Genomic DNA, 18923 nt, shown 5'->3' with positions numbered 1-18923 from the left:
AATATAATTACCACATACACCAATTCACTAATGATAATCAATGTTCACTACTGAATAATCGTTCATTTATTTGTTCTTTTTTGCTATGAAATCAATACATAGTTAATATAGAAAAGGAACAGAAGGTGAAATGGCTGCAGGAAGCCACATGTTTAAGGTACAAAAGGGCTTCCTTGACCTTGTTATTAATGAGTGAATACACTATGAAAATAACAATTTTAAGATTAAATGTGATCACACATGTGCACTTACAGCTTCCTACATTACAACAGTGAATATGTTTCAAAGTACTCCATTGGCTTTAAAACACTTTAGGAGGTCCAGTGGTCATGAGAGGTTTTATAGAAATGTACATTTGTACTAATTGTCCGCAAAAACTAGGATATATTACACTCTGTCCTCACCAGAATCATTGATAAAGATAAAGTTTTAATTTTGTGTAATAACCACGTCATTGACACTCTGTAAACCTCCAGATACACCAGATCCACAATTATTTGTTGTAAAACACAGCGGGTTGTGGTGATTTGGAATGCACTGTCTATAAATGGTGCTGGAATCTCATTGGACTGTAACTTCCAAAAGATAATTTGATGCATTCTGAAATTGAAAACAAAATAGTCGAAATCTGGGATTAAATGGGTCACTGTACAAAGAGCTGGCAAGGGAAAAATGGGCCAAATAGACGCCTCTGTGCTCGAGCAGCCTTGTGTACATGTAAAGCGAGTGGTAACAACCTGGAACCTACTGCCTATGAGGTAGGAGATGCAGAGACAACGGAAGGATTTCAATCGGAAATTGGACGGGTACTGAGAGAAATAAACCCACAGGAATTCGGGGAAAGAACGGGGCAATGGACAGACTGGCTTCCTCCACAGGGAGCCGACATGGTCTCAAAGGGCTGAATGGCCCCATTCCCCACCCTCCAGATGCTGTGATCTCAGGAGAGAAATTCAGCTGCTCCAGTCTCCAACTAACTGGAGTCCCTCAGCTCTGGTGCCATTCTCGTTAATGTCCTCTACACCCTCTCCAAGAACTTCACATCTTTCCTAAAGTGTGAGGCCCATATATAGGGTTCCATTCCAGAGGGATAGAATTGAAAAGCACAGAGGAAATGTCCAACTTGTTTAAAATGATGGTTCGACTACACTGGGAGCTCTGTCAACATTGGTGATCTCCATTTAGAAAAAGGAAATAGAGGCACTGGAGAAGGTGCAAGAAAGATTCATAAAATACAGAACTGAGAGCATTTAACACTCAGGAAAGGCTGGGACTGCTTTTTTCTGGGAAAGCGAAGACTGATGGGTGACCTGATGGAAGTCTCTAAGGTTATGAAGGGATTCAATAATCCAATAAGAATTTCAGTAGAAACCTTTTTACCCAGCGAGTGGTGAGAATGTGGAACTCACTCTCACAGCGAGTGGTTGAGGTGAACAGCATGAATCCATTGAACAGGAAGCTAGATACATACATGAGAGAGAAACAATAGAAGGAGATGCTGATGGGGGAGATGTAGAGGGGCGGGTGGAGGATCATGTGGAGCATAAATACCGACACAGACCACAGCTAACCTCAGCCGATATGGCAATTTTAAAAAATTTTTAGAGTACCCAATTCATTTTTCCAATTTAGGGGCAATTTCGTGTGGCCAATTTACCTACCCTGCACATCTTTGGGTTGTGGGGGCGAAACCCACGCAAACACGGGAAGAATGTGCAAACTCCACACAGACAGTGACCCAGAGCCGGGATCGAACCTGGGACCTCAGCACCATGAGGCTACCGTGCTACCACTGCGCCACCGTGCTGCCCCCGATATGGGAATTTAATCTGTGCTGTTGGTGTCACTCAGCACAAACCAGCCATCAAGCCAAATGTGCTAACCGATCCCCATGTAAATCTGTAATAATTCCTTAAATATTAGTGATTGCCTTTCTCCCACCATACTATTTAATGTAGTTTCCCAGGGCACCTCAGACAACTTGCCCCTCATACCCTGATAGAAGTTTTCTTCTGTGAGAAGCACCAAGGTCAATTAAACAAAATAACCACGTAACCAGCATAGCCCATCTTCATGACAACGTGGCATGGTTTTGAGGTTTCCAAACACAAATGGTAATGAAACCTTTTCTAACGTCACTCTTTCACTCTTTGATCCTTGCGAAATGTGAAACCAGATATTCGGAAGAAGGCTCAGAGAGAATCAGGCCACTGGAGACGAAGTTGTGAGACCGGCCAGTCCAGCAGAAAGAAATCCTCTGACCATCCCCATTGACCAACAGAATGAACAAAATGCAGTCCTGGATGTAATTGAGAACAGAAACAATAACAGCAGAATCCAATCCCTGTAATCAGTTGTGAACTTGTTGGTGTCTCAGAAAGTGCGATGAATTACAAAATCCCTTCGCATATTGAGAGCAGGTGAATGGCCTCTCCCCAGTATGAACTCCCTGGTGTGACTGCAGATGGCATAACCGAGTGAATTGTGCAAATAGACGTAAACGGGTGTGAGATAATCGGGATTATGGAGACATGGCTGCAGGATGACCAGGGATGGGAATTGAATATATTCAGTATTTAGGAAGGACAGACAAAAAGGAAAAGGCAGTGGAGTGGCAGTGCTGGTTAAAGAGGAAATTAATGCAATAGTGCGGAAGGATATTAGCTCCGACAATGTGCAATCTGTATGGATAGAGCTGAGAAACACCAAGGGGCAAAATAATTAGTGGGCGTCGTATATAGACCACAAACTGCAGTGGTGATGTTGGGAATGGCATAAAACAGGAAATTAGGCTGATTGTAAAAGTTTCTATAGGAATGTGAACAGAAAAAGATTGGTGAACACAAATGTAGGTTCCTTACAGTCAGAAACAGGGGAATGTATAATAGGGGACAAAGAAATGGCTGAGCAAATAAATACATACTTTGGTTCTGTCTTCACAAATGAGGACACAAATCAGACACCAGAAATTTGGGGAACACAGGATTTAGTGAGAGGGAGGAACTGAAGGTGATCAATTTTAGGAGAGAAATAGTGTTGGGGAAATTGATGTGATTGAAGGCTGATAAATCCCCAGGGACTGATAATCTGCATCCCAAAGTACTTAAAGAAGTGGCTCTAGAAATAGTGGATGTATTGGTGGTCATCTTCCAGGATTCTATAGACTCTGGAACAATTCCTGCAGATTGGAGGGTGCCTTATGTAATTCCGATATTTAAAAAGGGATACAGAGAGAAAACAGGGAATTGTAGACCAATAAGCCTGACATCGGCAAGAGGAAAAATCTAGAATCCATTCCCAAAGATTTTATAGCAAAGCACTTATAATAATAATCTTTACTGCCATAAGTAGGCTTACATTAACACTGCAATGAAGTTCCTGTGAAATGCCCTGAGTCGTCACACTCCGGCGCCTGTTCGGGTACACAGAGGGAGAATTCAGAATGTCCAGATTATCTAACAGCACGTCTTTTGGGACTTGTGGGAGGAAACCGGAGGGGCCGGAGGAACCCACACAGACACAGGGAGAACATGTAGACTCCGGACAGACAGTGACCCAAGCCAGGAATCGAACCTTGGACCCTGGCGCTGTAAAGCAACAGTGCTCCCGTGCAGCCCTAGAAAACGTAGAAAACAGTGGCACGATTGGACAGACTCAGCATTGATTTATGAAGGGGAAATCATGCTTGACAAATCTACTGGAGTTCTTTGAGGGTGTAACTGGTAGAGTTGACGAGGGAGAGCCAGTGCATGTGGCATATTTGGACTTTCAGATGGCTTTTGACCAAAGTCCCGCATAAGAGATTAGTGCGTAAAATAAAAGCACATGGGATTCGGGGTTGTATATTGAGATGGATAAAAAACTGGTTGGCAGACAGGAAACAAAGAGTAGGAATTAATGGTCATTTTCAAATTGGCAGGCAGTGACTAGTGGGGTACCGCTGGGATCGGTGCTCGGACACCAGATACTCACAAGATATATTAATGATTTTTAAAAATATTTAAAGTACCCAATTTTTTTTTTACCAATTAAGGGGCAATTGAGTGTGGCCAATTCACCTACCCTGCACATCTTTGGGTTATGGGGGTCAGACCCACAAAGACACAGGGAGAACTTGTCTCCACACAGGCAGTGACATGGGGCAGGATTGAACACTGGTCCTCAGTGCCGTGAGGCAGCAGTGCTAACCACTGTGCCACCCTATATATTAACTATTTAGATGAGGGAACAAAATGAGAAGGCAGACTATTATCTGAACGGCCATAGATTAGGAGAGGGGTATGTGCAACGAGACCTGGGTATCCTCGTACACCAGTCACTGAAGGAAAGCATGCTATACATGCAGCAGGCGGTAAAGAAGACAAATGCTATGCCAGCCTTCATTGCGAGCAGATTTGAGTACAGGAGCAGGAATAGTTTGCTGCAATTATACAGGGCCTTGGTGAGGCCATGCCTGGACTATTGTGTGCAGTTTTGGTCTCCTTATCTGAGGAAGTATGTTCTTGCTCCAGAGGGAGTGCAGCAAAGGTTTACCAGACAGATTCCTGGGATGGTGGGACTGATGTATAAGAGATTGAATCAGTTCGGATTGCATGCGCTGGAGTTCAGAAGAATGGGGGAATCTCATAGAAACCTAAAATATTCTAACAGGACTTGACAGGGTAGATGCAGGAAACATTTTCCTGATAGTGGGAACCAGAGGGCGCAGTCTGAAGATACAGGTAAAACATTTAGGACAGAGATGAGGAGAAATTTCTTCATCCAGACAGTGGTGAGCCTGTGGAATTTGTTACCACAGGAAAACGTTGAGGCCAATACATTGTATGTTTTCAAGAAGCAGTTAGATACAGCACTGAGGGCGAAGGGGATCAAAGGATATGGAGGGGAAATCAGGATTAAGCTTTTGAGTTGGATGACAAGCCAATATCATAATGAATGGCAGAGCAGGTGCCAAGGGCCAATTGATCTCTTCCTGCTCCTATTTTCTATGTAATCCCTTCCCACACTAAGAGCAGGTGAATGGCCTCTCCCCAGTGTGAACTCGCTGATGTCTCCGCAGGGTGGATGAATCAATGAATCCCTTCCCACACCGAGAGCAGGTGAATGGCCTCGCCCCAGTGTGCACTCGCTGTTGTGTCTGAAGACTGGATAACTGAGTGAATCCCTTCCCACACTGAGAGCAGGTGAATGGTCTCTCCCCAGAGTGAACTCGCTGGTGTGTCTGCAGGTTGGTTAACTGTGTGAATCCCTTCCCACACTGAGAGCAGGTGAATGGCTGCTCCCCAGTGTGAACTCGTTGATGTCTCCACAGGGTGGATAACTGAGTGAATTCCTTCCCACACTGGGAGCAGGTGAACGGTCTCTCCCCAGTGTGAACTCGCTGATGTCTCCGCAGGGCGGATGAATCAATGAATCCCTTCCCACACTGAGAGCAGGTGAACGGTCTCTCCCCAGTGTGAACTCGCTGGTGTGTCCGCAGGCCGGATGACTGAGTGAATCCCTTCCCACACTGAGAGCAGGTGAATGGCCTCTCCCCAGTGTGAACTCGCTGATGTTTCCGCAGGCCGGATGACTGAGTGAATCCCTTCCCACACTGAGTGCAGGTGAATGGCCTCTCCCCAGTGTGACTGCGGCGATGAATCTCCAGCTTAGATGGGACTCCAAATCCCTTCCCACAGTCCCGACATTTCCACGGTTTCTCCATGTTTTGGGTCTCCTCGTGTCTCTCAAGGTTGGACAGTCAGTGGAAGCCTTGTCTACACACAGGACACGTGTATGGTTTCTCCTCACTGTGAATGGTGTGATGTTTTTTCAGGCTGTGCAACTGGTTTAAGCTCTTTCCACAGTCAGTTCACTGGAACCCTCACACTCGGGTGTGTGTTGTGTGGGTCTCGGTGCTTTTCCAATCACATGCACGTTTAAAATCTTTTGAAGCTGACAGATCGGAGAAACATTTCTCCTTCTCGCCTATGATATTCAGAGCCCGATGATATTCAGATCAGAAGGAATCGAGTGAGTTTGTCACATCGAGACGTGATGTTTGAGATTTCTGTCTATTATTCCTCCTCTTCCAATATCCTTTAAAAACAATTTACAAAAGTCACCAGTTATTACAGGATAGAAATTCAGAACAGACATTTCTATTTCAGTCGAACATTATTTACTCTCTTGTTCTCGAAAAGTTGTAAATCTCCATCCCACACAATCTCCCTCAATTCTCTCTCTGCTGTATCTAATATTCACCCTCCCAATTCTCCTGAAGGTGCTGATTCATGTTGATTGACAGATCCAAGCTCCGCTCACTGCTTCCTGACCAGGACACAGAGATTACAATAGGTGCAAGAGTAGGCCATTCGGCCCACCGAGTCATCTCTGTTAAGTAATGGGGTAAGAGACATTGCAATTAGTTGTCTCATTTATGTTAAGTATCCATTAATTGACACTGATATGTAAAGGGGCTTCAGATGGCCTCTGTCAGGTGATGTGTAGTTAGAGTTTTGTGCAAAGTCTGTTGGAATGAAATAAATGTGTGTTGGTGAAAAAGGAACAGAACTTTAGACTCTTCATATCACAGCAACTAAAACGTCCAACAATTGGTAGCAGAGGATGGTTGCTGTGTAAATATGAAGGGTTGAAAGATACAACTTTTCCAGATCAAACCAAGGAGTGAGTGAGAAAAGAAAAAAAGGGATATATGGCTGAACTGAGGCAAAAGATGGCTGGATATGATTATCCTCCCTTATTTTCTGAAAGGGAATTGTACGACCAATGGAGAAGTGCAGTAGTTATGTGGACTAAGGTAACTGCTTTGGGAAAGAGAAGACAAGGTATGGCATTGGCTCGTTCTCTACTATATGGCAATAAAATCCGAAACAAATTGCTTTCTGAGCTGGAATTGGAAGAGTTAGACTCAGAAGAAGGTCTGGAGACTTTATTACATTATATGGATAAGATTTATAAGAAAGATGACTTGTTAAGTGCGTTTGAAGCATGGTCGGATTTTGATAAGTTCCGGAAAATGGAGAATATCTCCATGGAAGACTATATAATGGAATTTGGCAGACTATATAAAAGGCTGCAGAAACATAACCTGGAATTTCCAGTCTGTGTTGGCCGTTAAATTACTTGACTGTGCTAGAGTGAGCAACATGGATAGGCTCCTGGGTTTGACAGGAGCTCAGTTTACTGATAAGGATACCTTATTCGAACAGATGAAAAAAGCTTTACAAACGTTTCTGGGGAAACATTCGATTCCGATGGCTCTGATGACCCAAATAGGTCAGCCTGCAATAAGGCAGAATATGGAAGATACATTACTAACAGGATGGCGAAATCGTATGGCTACGAACAGGGCTCAAGACTATAGAAGGAGACCGAGACAAGGAAATTATGAAGACAGAAACGCAGTTAGAACCTACAATAGGAAGATGAACCCCAGAAATGCACGGAGCATGATAAATCGATGTTTTCAATGTTACTCTCAATACCATTATGCTTTCAACTGTCCAACTCGTTATGATAAGAGTGTTTGAAGCGACACATGACACGGAAGAGTCAGAAGAGGAAAAAGATAGTGTCCAGAAAGAAGGCATTGTCCTATTGACAAGCAGTTTTACGCCGGTAATGAGGGTGTTGGTTGCAGAATCCTTCAACTGTGCTGTATTGGACAGTGACTGCACATCTATTATGTGTGGAATTGACTGGTTAAAATGTTACCTGGACTCCTTGAATGCTGAAAATCGTAACAAGGTTAAGGAATTTCAAAGTTCCACAAGTTTCAGGTTTGGGTATGATAACACTCTGAAGTCACTGAAAAGAGTGGTGATCCCTTGCAATATTGCCGGAGTGAATCATTTCATTAGCACGGATGCTGTATCAAGTGAGATACCTTTGCTTCTGAGCAGACCGTCGATGAAGAAAGCACACAATAAACTGGATATGGAACAGGATAAGGCAACAGTTTTTGGAAAGACAGTGGACTTACAATTTACACAGTCGGGACACTATTGTATTCCATTACTTGCAAATAATATTTCAAGTAGAGTGGTTAAGGATGTGTTAATGGCAGTTGAAAATGGGACTTTAGCACATCCGTCTCCTCGGAGGCTGAAAAATTTATTAAAGGATGCAGGGGTAAGGGATGACGACTATAGTAAACTGATAGAACAGGTTAGTGACTGTTGTGAAGTTTGTAGGAAGTACAGAAGGACACCAGCACGACCGACAGTAACCCTACCTTTGGCCAGGGATTTTAACGACATTGTGGTCATGGACCTTAAGATCTGGAATAAAGCAAATAATATATTTATTTTGCATTTTGTAGATTTAGCAACCAGATTTAGTCATTCAACGATTGTACGAAGTAAAGAAAAGAGAGTCATTCTGGATCAAATCGTGGAAAAATGGATAGGGACAGGAATGGGTCCACCGGCAAAATTCCTTATGGACAATGGGGGAGAATTTCCTAATGATGAGCTTAGGGATATGTGTCAAAACGTGAATATCAGAGTTCTGAATACAGCTGCAGAAAGCCCATTTAGTAATGGTGACTGTGAAAGAAATCATGCTGTCATCGATGACATGCTTCAGAAAATTTTGGCAGATTGACCAAATTGCAGGCTAAATTCAGCTTTTGCATGGGCGGTACATGCAAAGAATTCATTGCAGATGGTTGGGGGCTATAGTCCTTATCAATTAGTGTTTGGTAGAAATCCTAAAATTCTGTCCATTTTGCATGACCAGCCAAAGCTTGGGAGGGGACTACAATTAGCTCTGGTTTTGCTGAACATTTAAATGCATTACATAGCAGTAGAAAAGCTTTTTTGGAAGCAGAGGTCTCTGAAAGAATTCGCAGAGCTTTAAGACATAACGTACGGCCATCAGATGCCGTTTTTCAGCAAGGAGGCATGGCATACTATAAGAGAGTCAATTCTAAAGAATGGAAAGGCTCAGGGAAGATCATAGGCGTAGATGGCAAAACAATTATTTTGCAACATGGTAATCAAACTGTTAGGGTACATTCATCAAGGATAATGGGTACAGATTACAAATTTTCAAATCTAGACAGAGCAGACAGACATGACGAGGAACCAGAGTCATCTGGTACGCATGTGCTACAGAACTATGAGAACCAGTTAATTGATATAGACAGGGTTTCTGTGGAGGAACACAACACTTCTGATGAATTAGAACAGGCCATTTTTCCAAAAGGGCAACTGCCAAAAGTTGGTACAAAAGTGACATACTTGCCTGAAGGGTCTAGTCAAGAAGGGTGCAACTGTTATTAGTAGAGCAGGGAAGGCCACAGAAAGTATAAACATTGGTTGAATGTACAGCATTCAGGGGAAAGAGTCAAGACAATGGATTGGGAAAACGAAGTTCAAAAAAGGAGGGCAAAGAAACGCAGTGCCAGTTCAGATCGTACATCGGATAGTGAACAGGTCCGCAGGAAAAGGTCGAGAACTATTGAAAGGACATTCCACAGCAGAAGGGAAAGATCAAGCAGTAGCAGTACAGAACGGGATACCAGGTGGGAGAGGGGACGTAGTTTATCAAGATCTCGGAACATGAGTAAGACTACGAATACTAATAGGAGTAGAAGCCCACATGCACGTGAGAATTTTGTGGCTTCAAATAAATTCGATGAAAAAGTTATCAAAGATGCTAAACAACAATAATTACATAGTTGGAGTGAATTTGGGGTATACACGGACGTACCAGATAGGGGACAAAGAGTTCCATCCCACAGATGGATTTGCACGGAAAAGGTTCTTCCGGATGGAACTTATAAGGCAAAGGCCAGGCTTGCGGCAAGGGGATTTGAAGAAAACTTAGAAGATTAGGATTTAAGGGTAGATTCACCTACAGCAGGAAAGATTATTTTAAAGATCTTCTTGGCTCTATTAGCCACAAAGGCATGGGATTGCAAATCTATAGATATAAAAGCTGCCTTTTTGCAGGGACTTCAGCTCCAGAGAGACATTTCTCCGTCCTCCTAAAGAAGCAGCTAACACAGAAGGGGTACGCTGGAAGTTGAACAAATGTGTATATGGATTAAACAATGCATCTAGAGTCTGGTTTTTTCGGCAAGGTCAGTTTTGTTAAAGTTAGGCCGTTGCCAGTTGAAAGCAGATCCTGCTTGTTTTACTGGCACTATAAAGGAAATCTTTCTGGCATCTTTATGATGCATGTCGATGATGTTTTGTGGGGTGGGACTAGTGATTTTGAAGCTATTGTAATCTCTGGTTTGAGGAAAGAATTCAGGGTTGGAAGTCAGGCTTCCGGTGCATTTAAATATATTGGACTGGAAATTGGACAGACTAAGTTAGGGGCAACTTTACGTCAGCAATCTTATTTGGAAAACATCAGCCCAATAGCAATTAGTCATGGCCGAATTTCACAAAAAGACGCAATGGTTTCAAAGATAGAAAAAGAGCAACTGCAAAGTTTAATTGGGCAACTGAACTGGTTAGGTAGACAGACTAGACTGGACGTGAGTTTTGATGTCTTAGAGTACAAAAATGAATGATCACAAAGTGGAAGACATAATAAGAGCAAATAAAGCAGGAGTGTGTTTTGAAGTTCCCGGTTTTAGGTGACCGTAGGCACTTGAAACTCATAGTTTATAGTGATGCGTCCTACGCAAATTTATGTGATGGGGTTTCAAGCGCAGGAGGTTTAATAATTTTCCTTTTGGGGAACAATGGTAAATGTTGCCCGCCTGTGTGGGAAACAAAGAGGATAAGGAGTGGTAAAAAGCACTTTGGCTGCTGAGACGTTAAGCCTTGTAGAGGCGGTGGATATGGCCTTTTATATAAGTCAGATTTTATATAAGACAGAAATTTTGGGATGAGGGGATTTGGGTAATATACATATTGACTGTCACATTGACAATAAATCCCTGTGGGAAAATGTGCACTCTACAAAAAGTATCAATGAAAAGAGGTTACGGATAGACATCGCAAGTTTGAAGCAGATGTTAGACAGAGGGGAAATAACAAAAATTAAATGGGTCGACAGTAGCTATCAACTGTCAGACTGTTTTACGAAAAGCGGGTCGAGTTCACAGAAACTTTTGGTTATTGTTAATGAAGGGCACTTGTTTCTGTGACTGTTTTTTTTCCCTTTCTCGTCCAAACAAAAAAAAAAACTGAAAAAGGGGGGGGGGAGGGAAATCATGTGTGTGTTTGAGTTTCTTGAAATTTTGTTTTCACCTAATTTATTTTTTCTCCAAGGGGAGACTGTTAAGTAATGGGTTAAGAGACATTGCAATTTGTTGTCTCATTTATGTTAAGTATCCATTAATTGACACTGATATGTAAAGGGGCTTCAGATGGCCTCTGTCAGGTGATGTGTAGTTAGAGTTTTGTGCAAAGTCTGTTGGAATGAAATAAATGTGTGTTGGTGAAAAAGGAACAGAACTTTAATCTCTTCATTTCACAGCAACTAAAACGTCTAACAATCTCAACCATTCAATGAGATCCTTGGCCGATCGACCTCAGCATCATTTTCCTCACACGATCCACATATCCTTCAATATCTTCAATATCTAGAAACCTATCAATATTTGTCTTGAACATGCCTGATGACTGAGGCTCCATATTCCTCTGGGGTAAAGAATTCCAAAGCTTCACCACATCCTCAAGTGAAGAAATCCCTCATCTCAGTTTTCACTCAATTTTCCTACCTATTCCCCATATCCCTGAACTCCATTGTCAATAAAATATCTGTCAAACTTGTGCTTCAATATATTCAATGATCCCCAGATACAACTGGTCCCTGTGGAAGAGAAATCCAAAGACTAACAACCCTCTGAGGAAAGAGATGACTGGGAAATCTGTAATGTAGCTACAGTCTTGTATTAAAGTGGAGAAATAATAATACATTTACTTTATTACAAAATGTAAATAATATATCAAATCTGGACCATGCAACAACACTGGACATATCTGTCCATTATTAATTTAATCGCCCTGAAATGTCAGCCATCTCCTGGGGAACCCACCCCTTTAATTGTGAACATTAGGAAACAGACAATCCTTTTCTGAAATAAATTTAGAGTAACCAATTATTTTTTATTGCAATTAAGGTGAAATTTAGTGTGGCCAATCCATCTTTGGGTTGTGGAGCTGAGACTCATGCAGACATTGGGAGAATTACTCCACACAGACAGTGACCCAGGGCCGGGATCGAACACGGGTCCTTGGCGCCGTGAGGCAGCACTGCTAAGCACCATGCTTTTAGTCAGTCAAATAAATGCGTCAATCTGTTAAGGCAACGTTTTTCAAACTTTTTTCCGGGGACCCATTTTTATCAACCGGCCAACCTTCGCGACCCACGCGGGCCGACCTTCGCGACCCACGCGGGCCGACCTTCGCGACCCTCGCCGGCCGACCTTCGCGGCCCACGCCGGCCGACCATCGCGGCCCACCTTCGCAACCCACGCCGGCCGACCTTCGCGACCCACGCCGGCCGACCATCGCGACCCACGCCAGCCGACCATCGTGACCCAAGCCGGCCGACCTTCGCGAACAATGGCGGCCGACCTTCGCGACCCACGCCGGCCGACCTTCGCGACCCACGCCGGCCGACCTTCGCGACCCATGCCGGCCGACCTTCGCGACGCACGCCGGCCGACCTTCGCGACCCACGCCGGCCGACCTTCGCGACCCACGCCGGCCGACCTTCGTGACTCACGTCGGCCGACCTTCCACTTCATAAGCATCAAAGTTCAGAAAGCAATCAATCACATCATTCTCTTGGAATAAGAGTTGGAAACATTTTGTGGAGCCGTGAACCTTCACGTAAATTTTTTTCTCTCCCAATTAAGGGGCAATTTAGCGTGGTTCCAGGTTGGGCTCAAATCATCAATGAGGACTCTGATCTCTGGCAAGGAAGGAAACCCTGGCAGGTGGGCGGGGAGGATTCACAAACACCTGCTGAAGGCCCCAAACCCCCAATAAGACCCATTGATTTTATTGTCAGTCTGCAGACAGTAGCTGGAGAACTGAAATCAGGCAGAGGAGAGGGAGGGAGAAAACTGGGAGTGGAGGAAAGAAATGGTGCAGATGGTGAGATTGTGATGTTGTACGAATTAAGTAATGGCATGATGGGAAAGCTGGTCAACTATTTGGTACAATGTAAGAAAAGCTGACCTAGCCATTTCAATGTATCAGACCCCTTTGTAAGACCAATAAGGCTGACTCCGCATAACCTAAAGCATGAATAAGATCAGAGAAGGTCAAGCTATTCCAAAATGCCTGACTTCTGTAATTTCTGATAAGGCTAACTTGTCATAACCCAGGGTATGAATAAGACAAGATAAGGAATGCATGAGTCGCCTCCAACCTTTTAATGTTGTATCAAAGGACAAGATAATGGTATGAGGGATGAGACAAAGAGTCCGAGAAGATCAACAGCTCATGCTTGGTTTATGACATTGCTTCCGTTTCTACTTCCGATCGAATTCCTGACTAAGCTGTAGTCACGCAATCTTGATAATGATAATGTATAAATACTGAGCTGATTCTCTCTCAAGGCACGGACTTGGGAAGGAATCAGCAGTGGTACTAACTGCTCTCTGACCTCATGTTTCAGCCATTACTGCATGCATTCTTTTCGTAAATAAAGCCTTGTTATTTTGCCATAACGAGCGTTGTTGAATCTTTCTACTCCAGTCCCGAAGCAGGAAATTATTGACTTCAACCAGATGGGTTTGGATTTCAGCCCAGGGAGGAGGGAGAGTGTGTGCGGCGGGGATTTACAGCTTTGGGGGAACAAGAGAGGAAAAAATGTTCCAGTGAAACTCGATTTTATCTGTTCAGAATTTCTATCCTGGACTGACAGTGATGACTCTTTTTTTAAATTACAAAAAAAATAAATTTAGAGTACCCAATTCTTTTTTTCACCCCAATTAAAGAGTAATTTTAGCGTGGCCAATTCACCTACCCTGCACATCTTTTTGGATTGTGGGGGCCAGACCCACGCAGACATGGGGAGAATCTGCAAACTCCATACGGACAGTGACCCGGGGCAGGGATCACACCCGGGTCCTCGGTTAACCACTGAGCCACTGTACCTGCCCCTAGTGATGACTTTTGTAAACTCCCTTTACAGGATATTACAAGGGGAGAATTTACTGATGGAAACTCAAGTCAAACTTCACATCAAGATTTAACAGAGTCACTCCATTCATCAGGACCTGAATATCATTGGCCTGTGAATGTGGAAGAAGACGTGTTTGTCTGTTCTGACTGTAAGAAAAGGTTTTCAAGATCAGTGTGACTGAAAATACCCGATACACACACGACACACGCGAGTGTTCCAGTGAACTGACTGTGGAAAGAGCTTTAACCAGTTACACAGCCTGAAAAAACATCACTCCATTCACAGCGGGGAGAGACCGCACACATGCTCTCTGTGGGGAAAAGACTTTAACTGATCGTCTACGTGGAGAGGGACAAGGACACCAGCAGGATGCTGAAACCATGGAATTGTGGGGACTGTGGGAAGGGATTCAGATCTTCCTCTGAGCTGGAGATTCATCACCGCAGTCACACCGGCGACAGACAATTCAGCTGTTCTGAGTGTGGGAAGGGAGTCCCTCAGTGAGGATTCACCAAGATGTGGGAGCCGGGCTGGTGAGGAAGTGAGCGACTTTTAATAAGGTTCAGGCTGCTCTGTGTAGTTAAGGAGTTTGATTCGGGATGGTATACCCGGCAAAGCTGTGGCTCACATAGGAGTCCAAAGACTTCCATTTCGAGACACCGGAGGAGGCGAACATTGTAAAGCATGGACTGGGGTCGTTATCTGTATTGGACAAGATCTACGTTTCCTGTGGGATGGGGTGGGTGTTGTGATCTCCTTTTATATAGTTTTCGATATTTTCTGATAAAATCTGTTTGGGGATGAAGTGAGATTTTCTTTCTGAAGCACAATGTAGATATATGGGGGGTGGGGAGGGAGACGGGTGAGCTAACCGATGACTAAAGAACTGTTTTTGTTTTACTCTGAGTGTATGGGTGCGTGTGTGTCGGCCACCTTGGGTGGACTCTTGGCCTGTACATTTTGAAGATTTACTGGATAGTCCCTCATGGCGGATTCCGTGATGGAGGGGGTGGGGGGGGGGGGGGGGGGGGGGGGAGAGCGTGGGGGGGGGGGGGGGGGGGGAAGAGCGTGGGGGGGGGGGCAGAACACTGATTCAGCTGGTCACCTGGAACGTAAGGGGATTGGTTGGACCAGTGAAGAGGTGGAGGGTTTTCGCTCACTTAAAGATTCTAAATGCTGGTGTGGTGTTCTTGCAGGAGACTCACTTGCGGGTTGGAGATCAGACCAGACTGTGGCGGGCTGAGCCAAGTGTTTTACTCGGGCTTTGACGAAGGGTTCAAGGTGCTGCAATTCTTTTGTTTTATAAATTTAGAGTACCCAATTCATTTTTTCAAATTAAGGGGCAATTTAGCATGGCCAATTCACCTACCCTGCACATCTTTGGGTTGTGGGGGTGAAACCCACACAAACACGGGGAGAATGTGCAAACTCCACAGGCAGTGACCCAGGGCCAGGATCGAACCTGGGACCTCAGCGCTGTGACGCAGCAGTGCTAACCACTGCACCACCGTACTGCCCGTGAGGTGCTGCAATTCTAATCGATAAACAGGTCCTCTTTCGGTCACTAAGATCATTGCGGACACTAATGGGAGATACATGGTGGTCAGTGGGTCGTTGCCCCTAACTCGGACGATGTTCATTTGTAAAAGAATTGTTGGGATCCATCCCAGACCTGGGTACACATCAATTGATTCTTGGAGCAAACTTCAATTGCGTACTGGATCCTAAAATGGACTGGTCTAAGCCCATTCAACCGCTACAAAAACAGGAAAAGGGAATGAAACCGGACGGACCACCCGGCAGCGACCCAGGCACCGGAAATGGCAACAGCAAACCCAGCAAAAGATAAAGAAAAGCTGTTCATTAGCAGATTATAAAAGGATTATGGGACACAGATTTATGATTGTGAGCAAGATCTACAGGGGAGGTTTTACACAGTGAGTGGTAAAGACCTGAACGCAATGCTTACACACAAAGATCGATAATCTCCAGGTCCTGATAACCCAAATGGTGCTGTCAGAATTTGATATGAGGATTGGTTGTGAGTTTCCCGTCTGCGAATCCCTTTCTAAATCCCTGTGAAAGAAGTTTACAAAGGCATCACTGTCAGTCCAGAAATGAAATTCAGGAAAGATAAATATTTCTCTTGGTTTGAATTTGCTGTATGAAACCCTCCCCTACTAATCCCCTGTAAAAGGAGTTTCCAAAATTAATCACTGTCAGTCCAGGATAGAAATTCACCATATTCTCCCCTCCTGCTCCCTGGTCCAGGACGACCGCTCATGCCCCCCCGCCCACCCCCCCCCCCCCACCCCCCCCCCCCCCGGCCGCACACTGACCCTCTTGTCATCGGCAGTCCCTCGATTTGAGGGTGTTGTCTCCTCAGGGTTGGGAGTTACTGCCCTGGGTCTTCATGTGACTGAACAGAGCCGCAGAACTTTGGACACATGGGACAGGATTTCCAATGAATTATAGAATTTACAGTGCAGAAGGAGACCATTTGGGCCATCGAGTCTGCACCAGCATTTCCTGATATGGCCAACTCACTGAAATTCTGAATTGCACTCCGAAATTGCCAAGCAAACCATTCAGTTTAAGGGCAATTAGGAATGGACAACCAAGCTGGTTTGCCCGTGACACTCACATCCCATAAAGAATCGAGAAAATAAAAGGGCTGTTTCCAGCGCCGGTTTCAAAGGAATCAGTACTGGTCCCTTCACTCCTGGTTTACATCATTGATTTGAAAGTAAATGTCAGAACATGAACAAGAAGTTTACCTGTGACACAAAAATGATTAAACATTTGATAGTGAGGAAGAAAGCTGAAGGGATTACATGATAAATGGCAGGACAGGACTAGGTAGGCCAGAGCTAGATTCCTGTGGACAGGAAGATTGCACCAGAGAGAGTACAGAGGGGATTTAACAACATTAGCCAGAAATTGACAATGTTTCCTGAGGAAAATTTGGATAAACTGGGACTGTTTTCTTTGGAACAGAAAAGACTGAGGAGAGACCAAAATGAAATGTTGAAAAGCAGCCTGGCTAGCTCAGTCGGTAGAGCATGGGAGTCTTAATCCCAGGGCCGTGGGTTCAAGACCCACGTTGGGCGCTTCAGCTTCTTTAATCTGAGAACATTGAGCTGAACTGTTTTATGGGCGGCACGGTAGCACAGTGGTTAGCACTGTTGTTTCACAGCGCCAAGGTACCGGGATTCAATTCCCACTTGGGACACTGTCTGTGCGGAGTCTGCACGTTCTCCAGTGTCTGTATGGGTTTCCTCCCACAAGTCCCGAAAGACGTGCTTGTTAGGTGAATTGGACATTCTGAATACTCTCTCTCTCAGCCCGAATAGGTGCCAGAGTGTTACTACTCGGGGATTTTCACAGTAATTTCATTGCAGTGTTAATGTCAGCCTACTTGTGATAATAATAAAGATTATTCTAAATGTATAAAATTCTGGTGGATCATGGTGGCACAGTGGTTGTGTGCCTGCGTGCTGGAGACCCAGGGTCGATCCTGGCTCCGGGTCACAGTCTGTAAGGAGTTTGCACATTATATCATTGTCTGTGTGGGTTTCACCCCCACAACCCAAATATGTGCAGGGGAGGTGGCTTGGCCAAATTAAATTGCCCCTTGATTGGAAAAATATATAAATTTACATTTTTTAAAAATTCTGAGGGATCGAAATAGATTGGATAGGAAGATCCTATTCCCTTTGGTTGAGGGATACATATCAAAGGGGGCAGAGATTTTGGGAAGGACGAGGAGGTTTAGAGGGTGGTGAGGATCTGTGACATGCTGCCTGAAATGATGGCAGAAACCCTCATAACATTTAAAAAGTAATTAGATAGACATCTGAATTGATGTAACTTAAAAAGCTACAGGCCACAATCTGGAAATTGGGTTTAGGCTGAATACCTACTTTGTAGCCACGATGAGCTGAATGAAATGCAACAGGAACAACAAACTTTAATAAAATCCGGGATAGTTACTCTCACTACTAACAAGGTCAGCAGTTTGCCCAGTTTAGCTGCCAAGTATGCTAATGTGGTAATTTTAAAATTTACCTGCATACATAAGAGTACAACAGCAAATTATTTAACTTCTCCAATGTGATCGGTGTAATTAGTCTCAAATTTAACCCGGAATGGTCATTAAAAAATTTCCCAGTCACTCTGAAATCCTTATCCACGGACAGAACAGACAAACCATTTTACCTCCCAATGATATTCAGGTCCTGTTGAATCGAGTAACTCTGTCAGATGATGATGTGATGTTTGGATTGAAGTTCCCGTTAGTAAATCCTCCTATTTCTAAAGGAGTTTCCAAAGGAATTTCACTCTCAGTCCAGGAGAGAAATTCACAAGATTCTCTCTTCCGGCTTCCGGGTCCTGGACGGCCGCGCATGCGCCCTGCTGCACCTGAGAACGCTGCGGCCGCGCAGGCGCCCTACTGCATATCGATCCCGAAACAGATGACAGGGGCCGATCAGAGAGAAAAACACCGATGCGGCCGCCCCATTCAGTACAGACACCGAACTGTATCAAAAGTGCCGGAACCAATTTATCAGCCTGAGGAACGTAATGGAATAATGGCGGATAAGGCTACCCAGAATGCCGGGCGCGTCTGAATGTTATCTTCGTCACAGGAGCCAGAACGCGCAGGCGTCAGAATGTCCCGTCCCCGGAGGTCGATCCCCCCTCCCCCTGTGTGGAGCATGCGCGCCGCCGCAGTGAGGGTGAGTGCGGCTCCCAGAGGCTGAATGAGAGCCGCCGCGAGCGGGGACAATGGTGAGAACCCAAACCCCCCAATAAGA

The 18923-nt window shown here is 44.5% G+C and overlaps 1 long non-coding RNA gene and 1 other non-coding gene across 3 annotated transcripts; one reads left to right on the top strand and one right to left on the bottom strand.

Moving 5' to 3' along the window:
* Positions 1–43: 43 nt before the first annotated feature.
* On the bottom strand, positions 44–18506 carry LOC140418461 (uncharacterized). 2 transcript variants are annotated; one of them, XR_011945060.1, is made up of 4 exons: positions 18325–18506; positions 16076–16182; positions 8237–8282; positions 44–6078 (listed from the first exon to the last, which is right to left on the bottom strand). It is a non-coding gene; the product is annotated as an uncharacterized lncRNA (long non-coding RNA). The 2 variants fall into 2 exon arrangements; XR_011945061.1 differs by lacking the exon at positions 8237–8282.
* trnak-cuu (transfer RNA lysine (anticodon CUU)) lies at positions 17144–17216 on the top strand. The gene has a single exon. It is a non-coding gene; the product is annotated as a tRNA-Lys (tRNA).
* Positions 18507–18923: the final 417 nt, after the last annotated feature.

This window comes from Scyliorhinus torazame, chromosome 5 (genome assembly GCF_047496885.1).
Source record: "Scyliorhinus torazame isolate Kashiwa2021f chromosome 5, sScyTor2.1, whole genome shotgun sequence".
Taxonomy (NCBI): Eukaryota; Metazoa; Chordata; class Chondrichthyes; order Carcharhiniformes; family Scyliorhinidae; genus Scyliorhinus; species Scyliorhinus torazame.
Note: the sequence above shows the minus strand (reverse complement) of the source record. Positions and strands in the feature narration are given on the sequence as shown.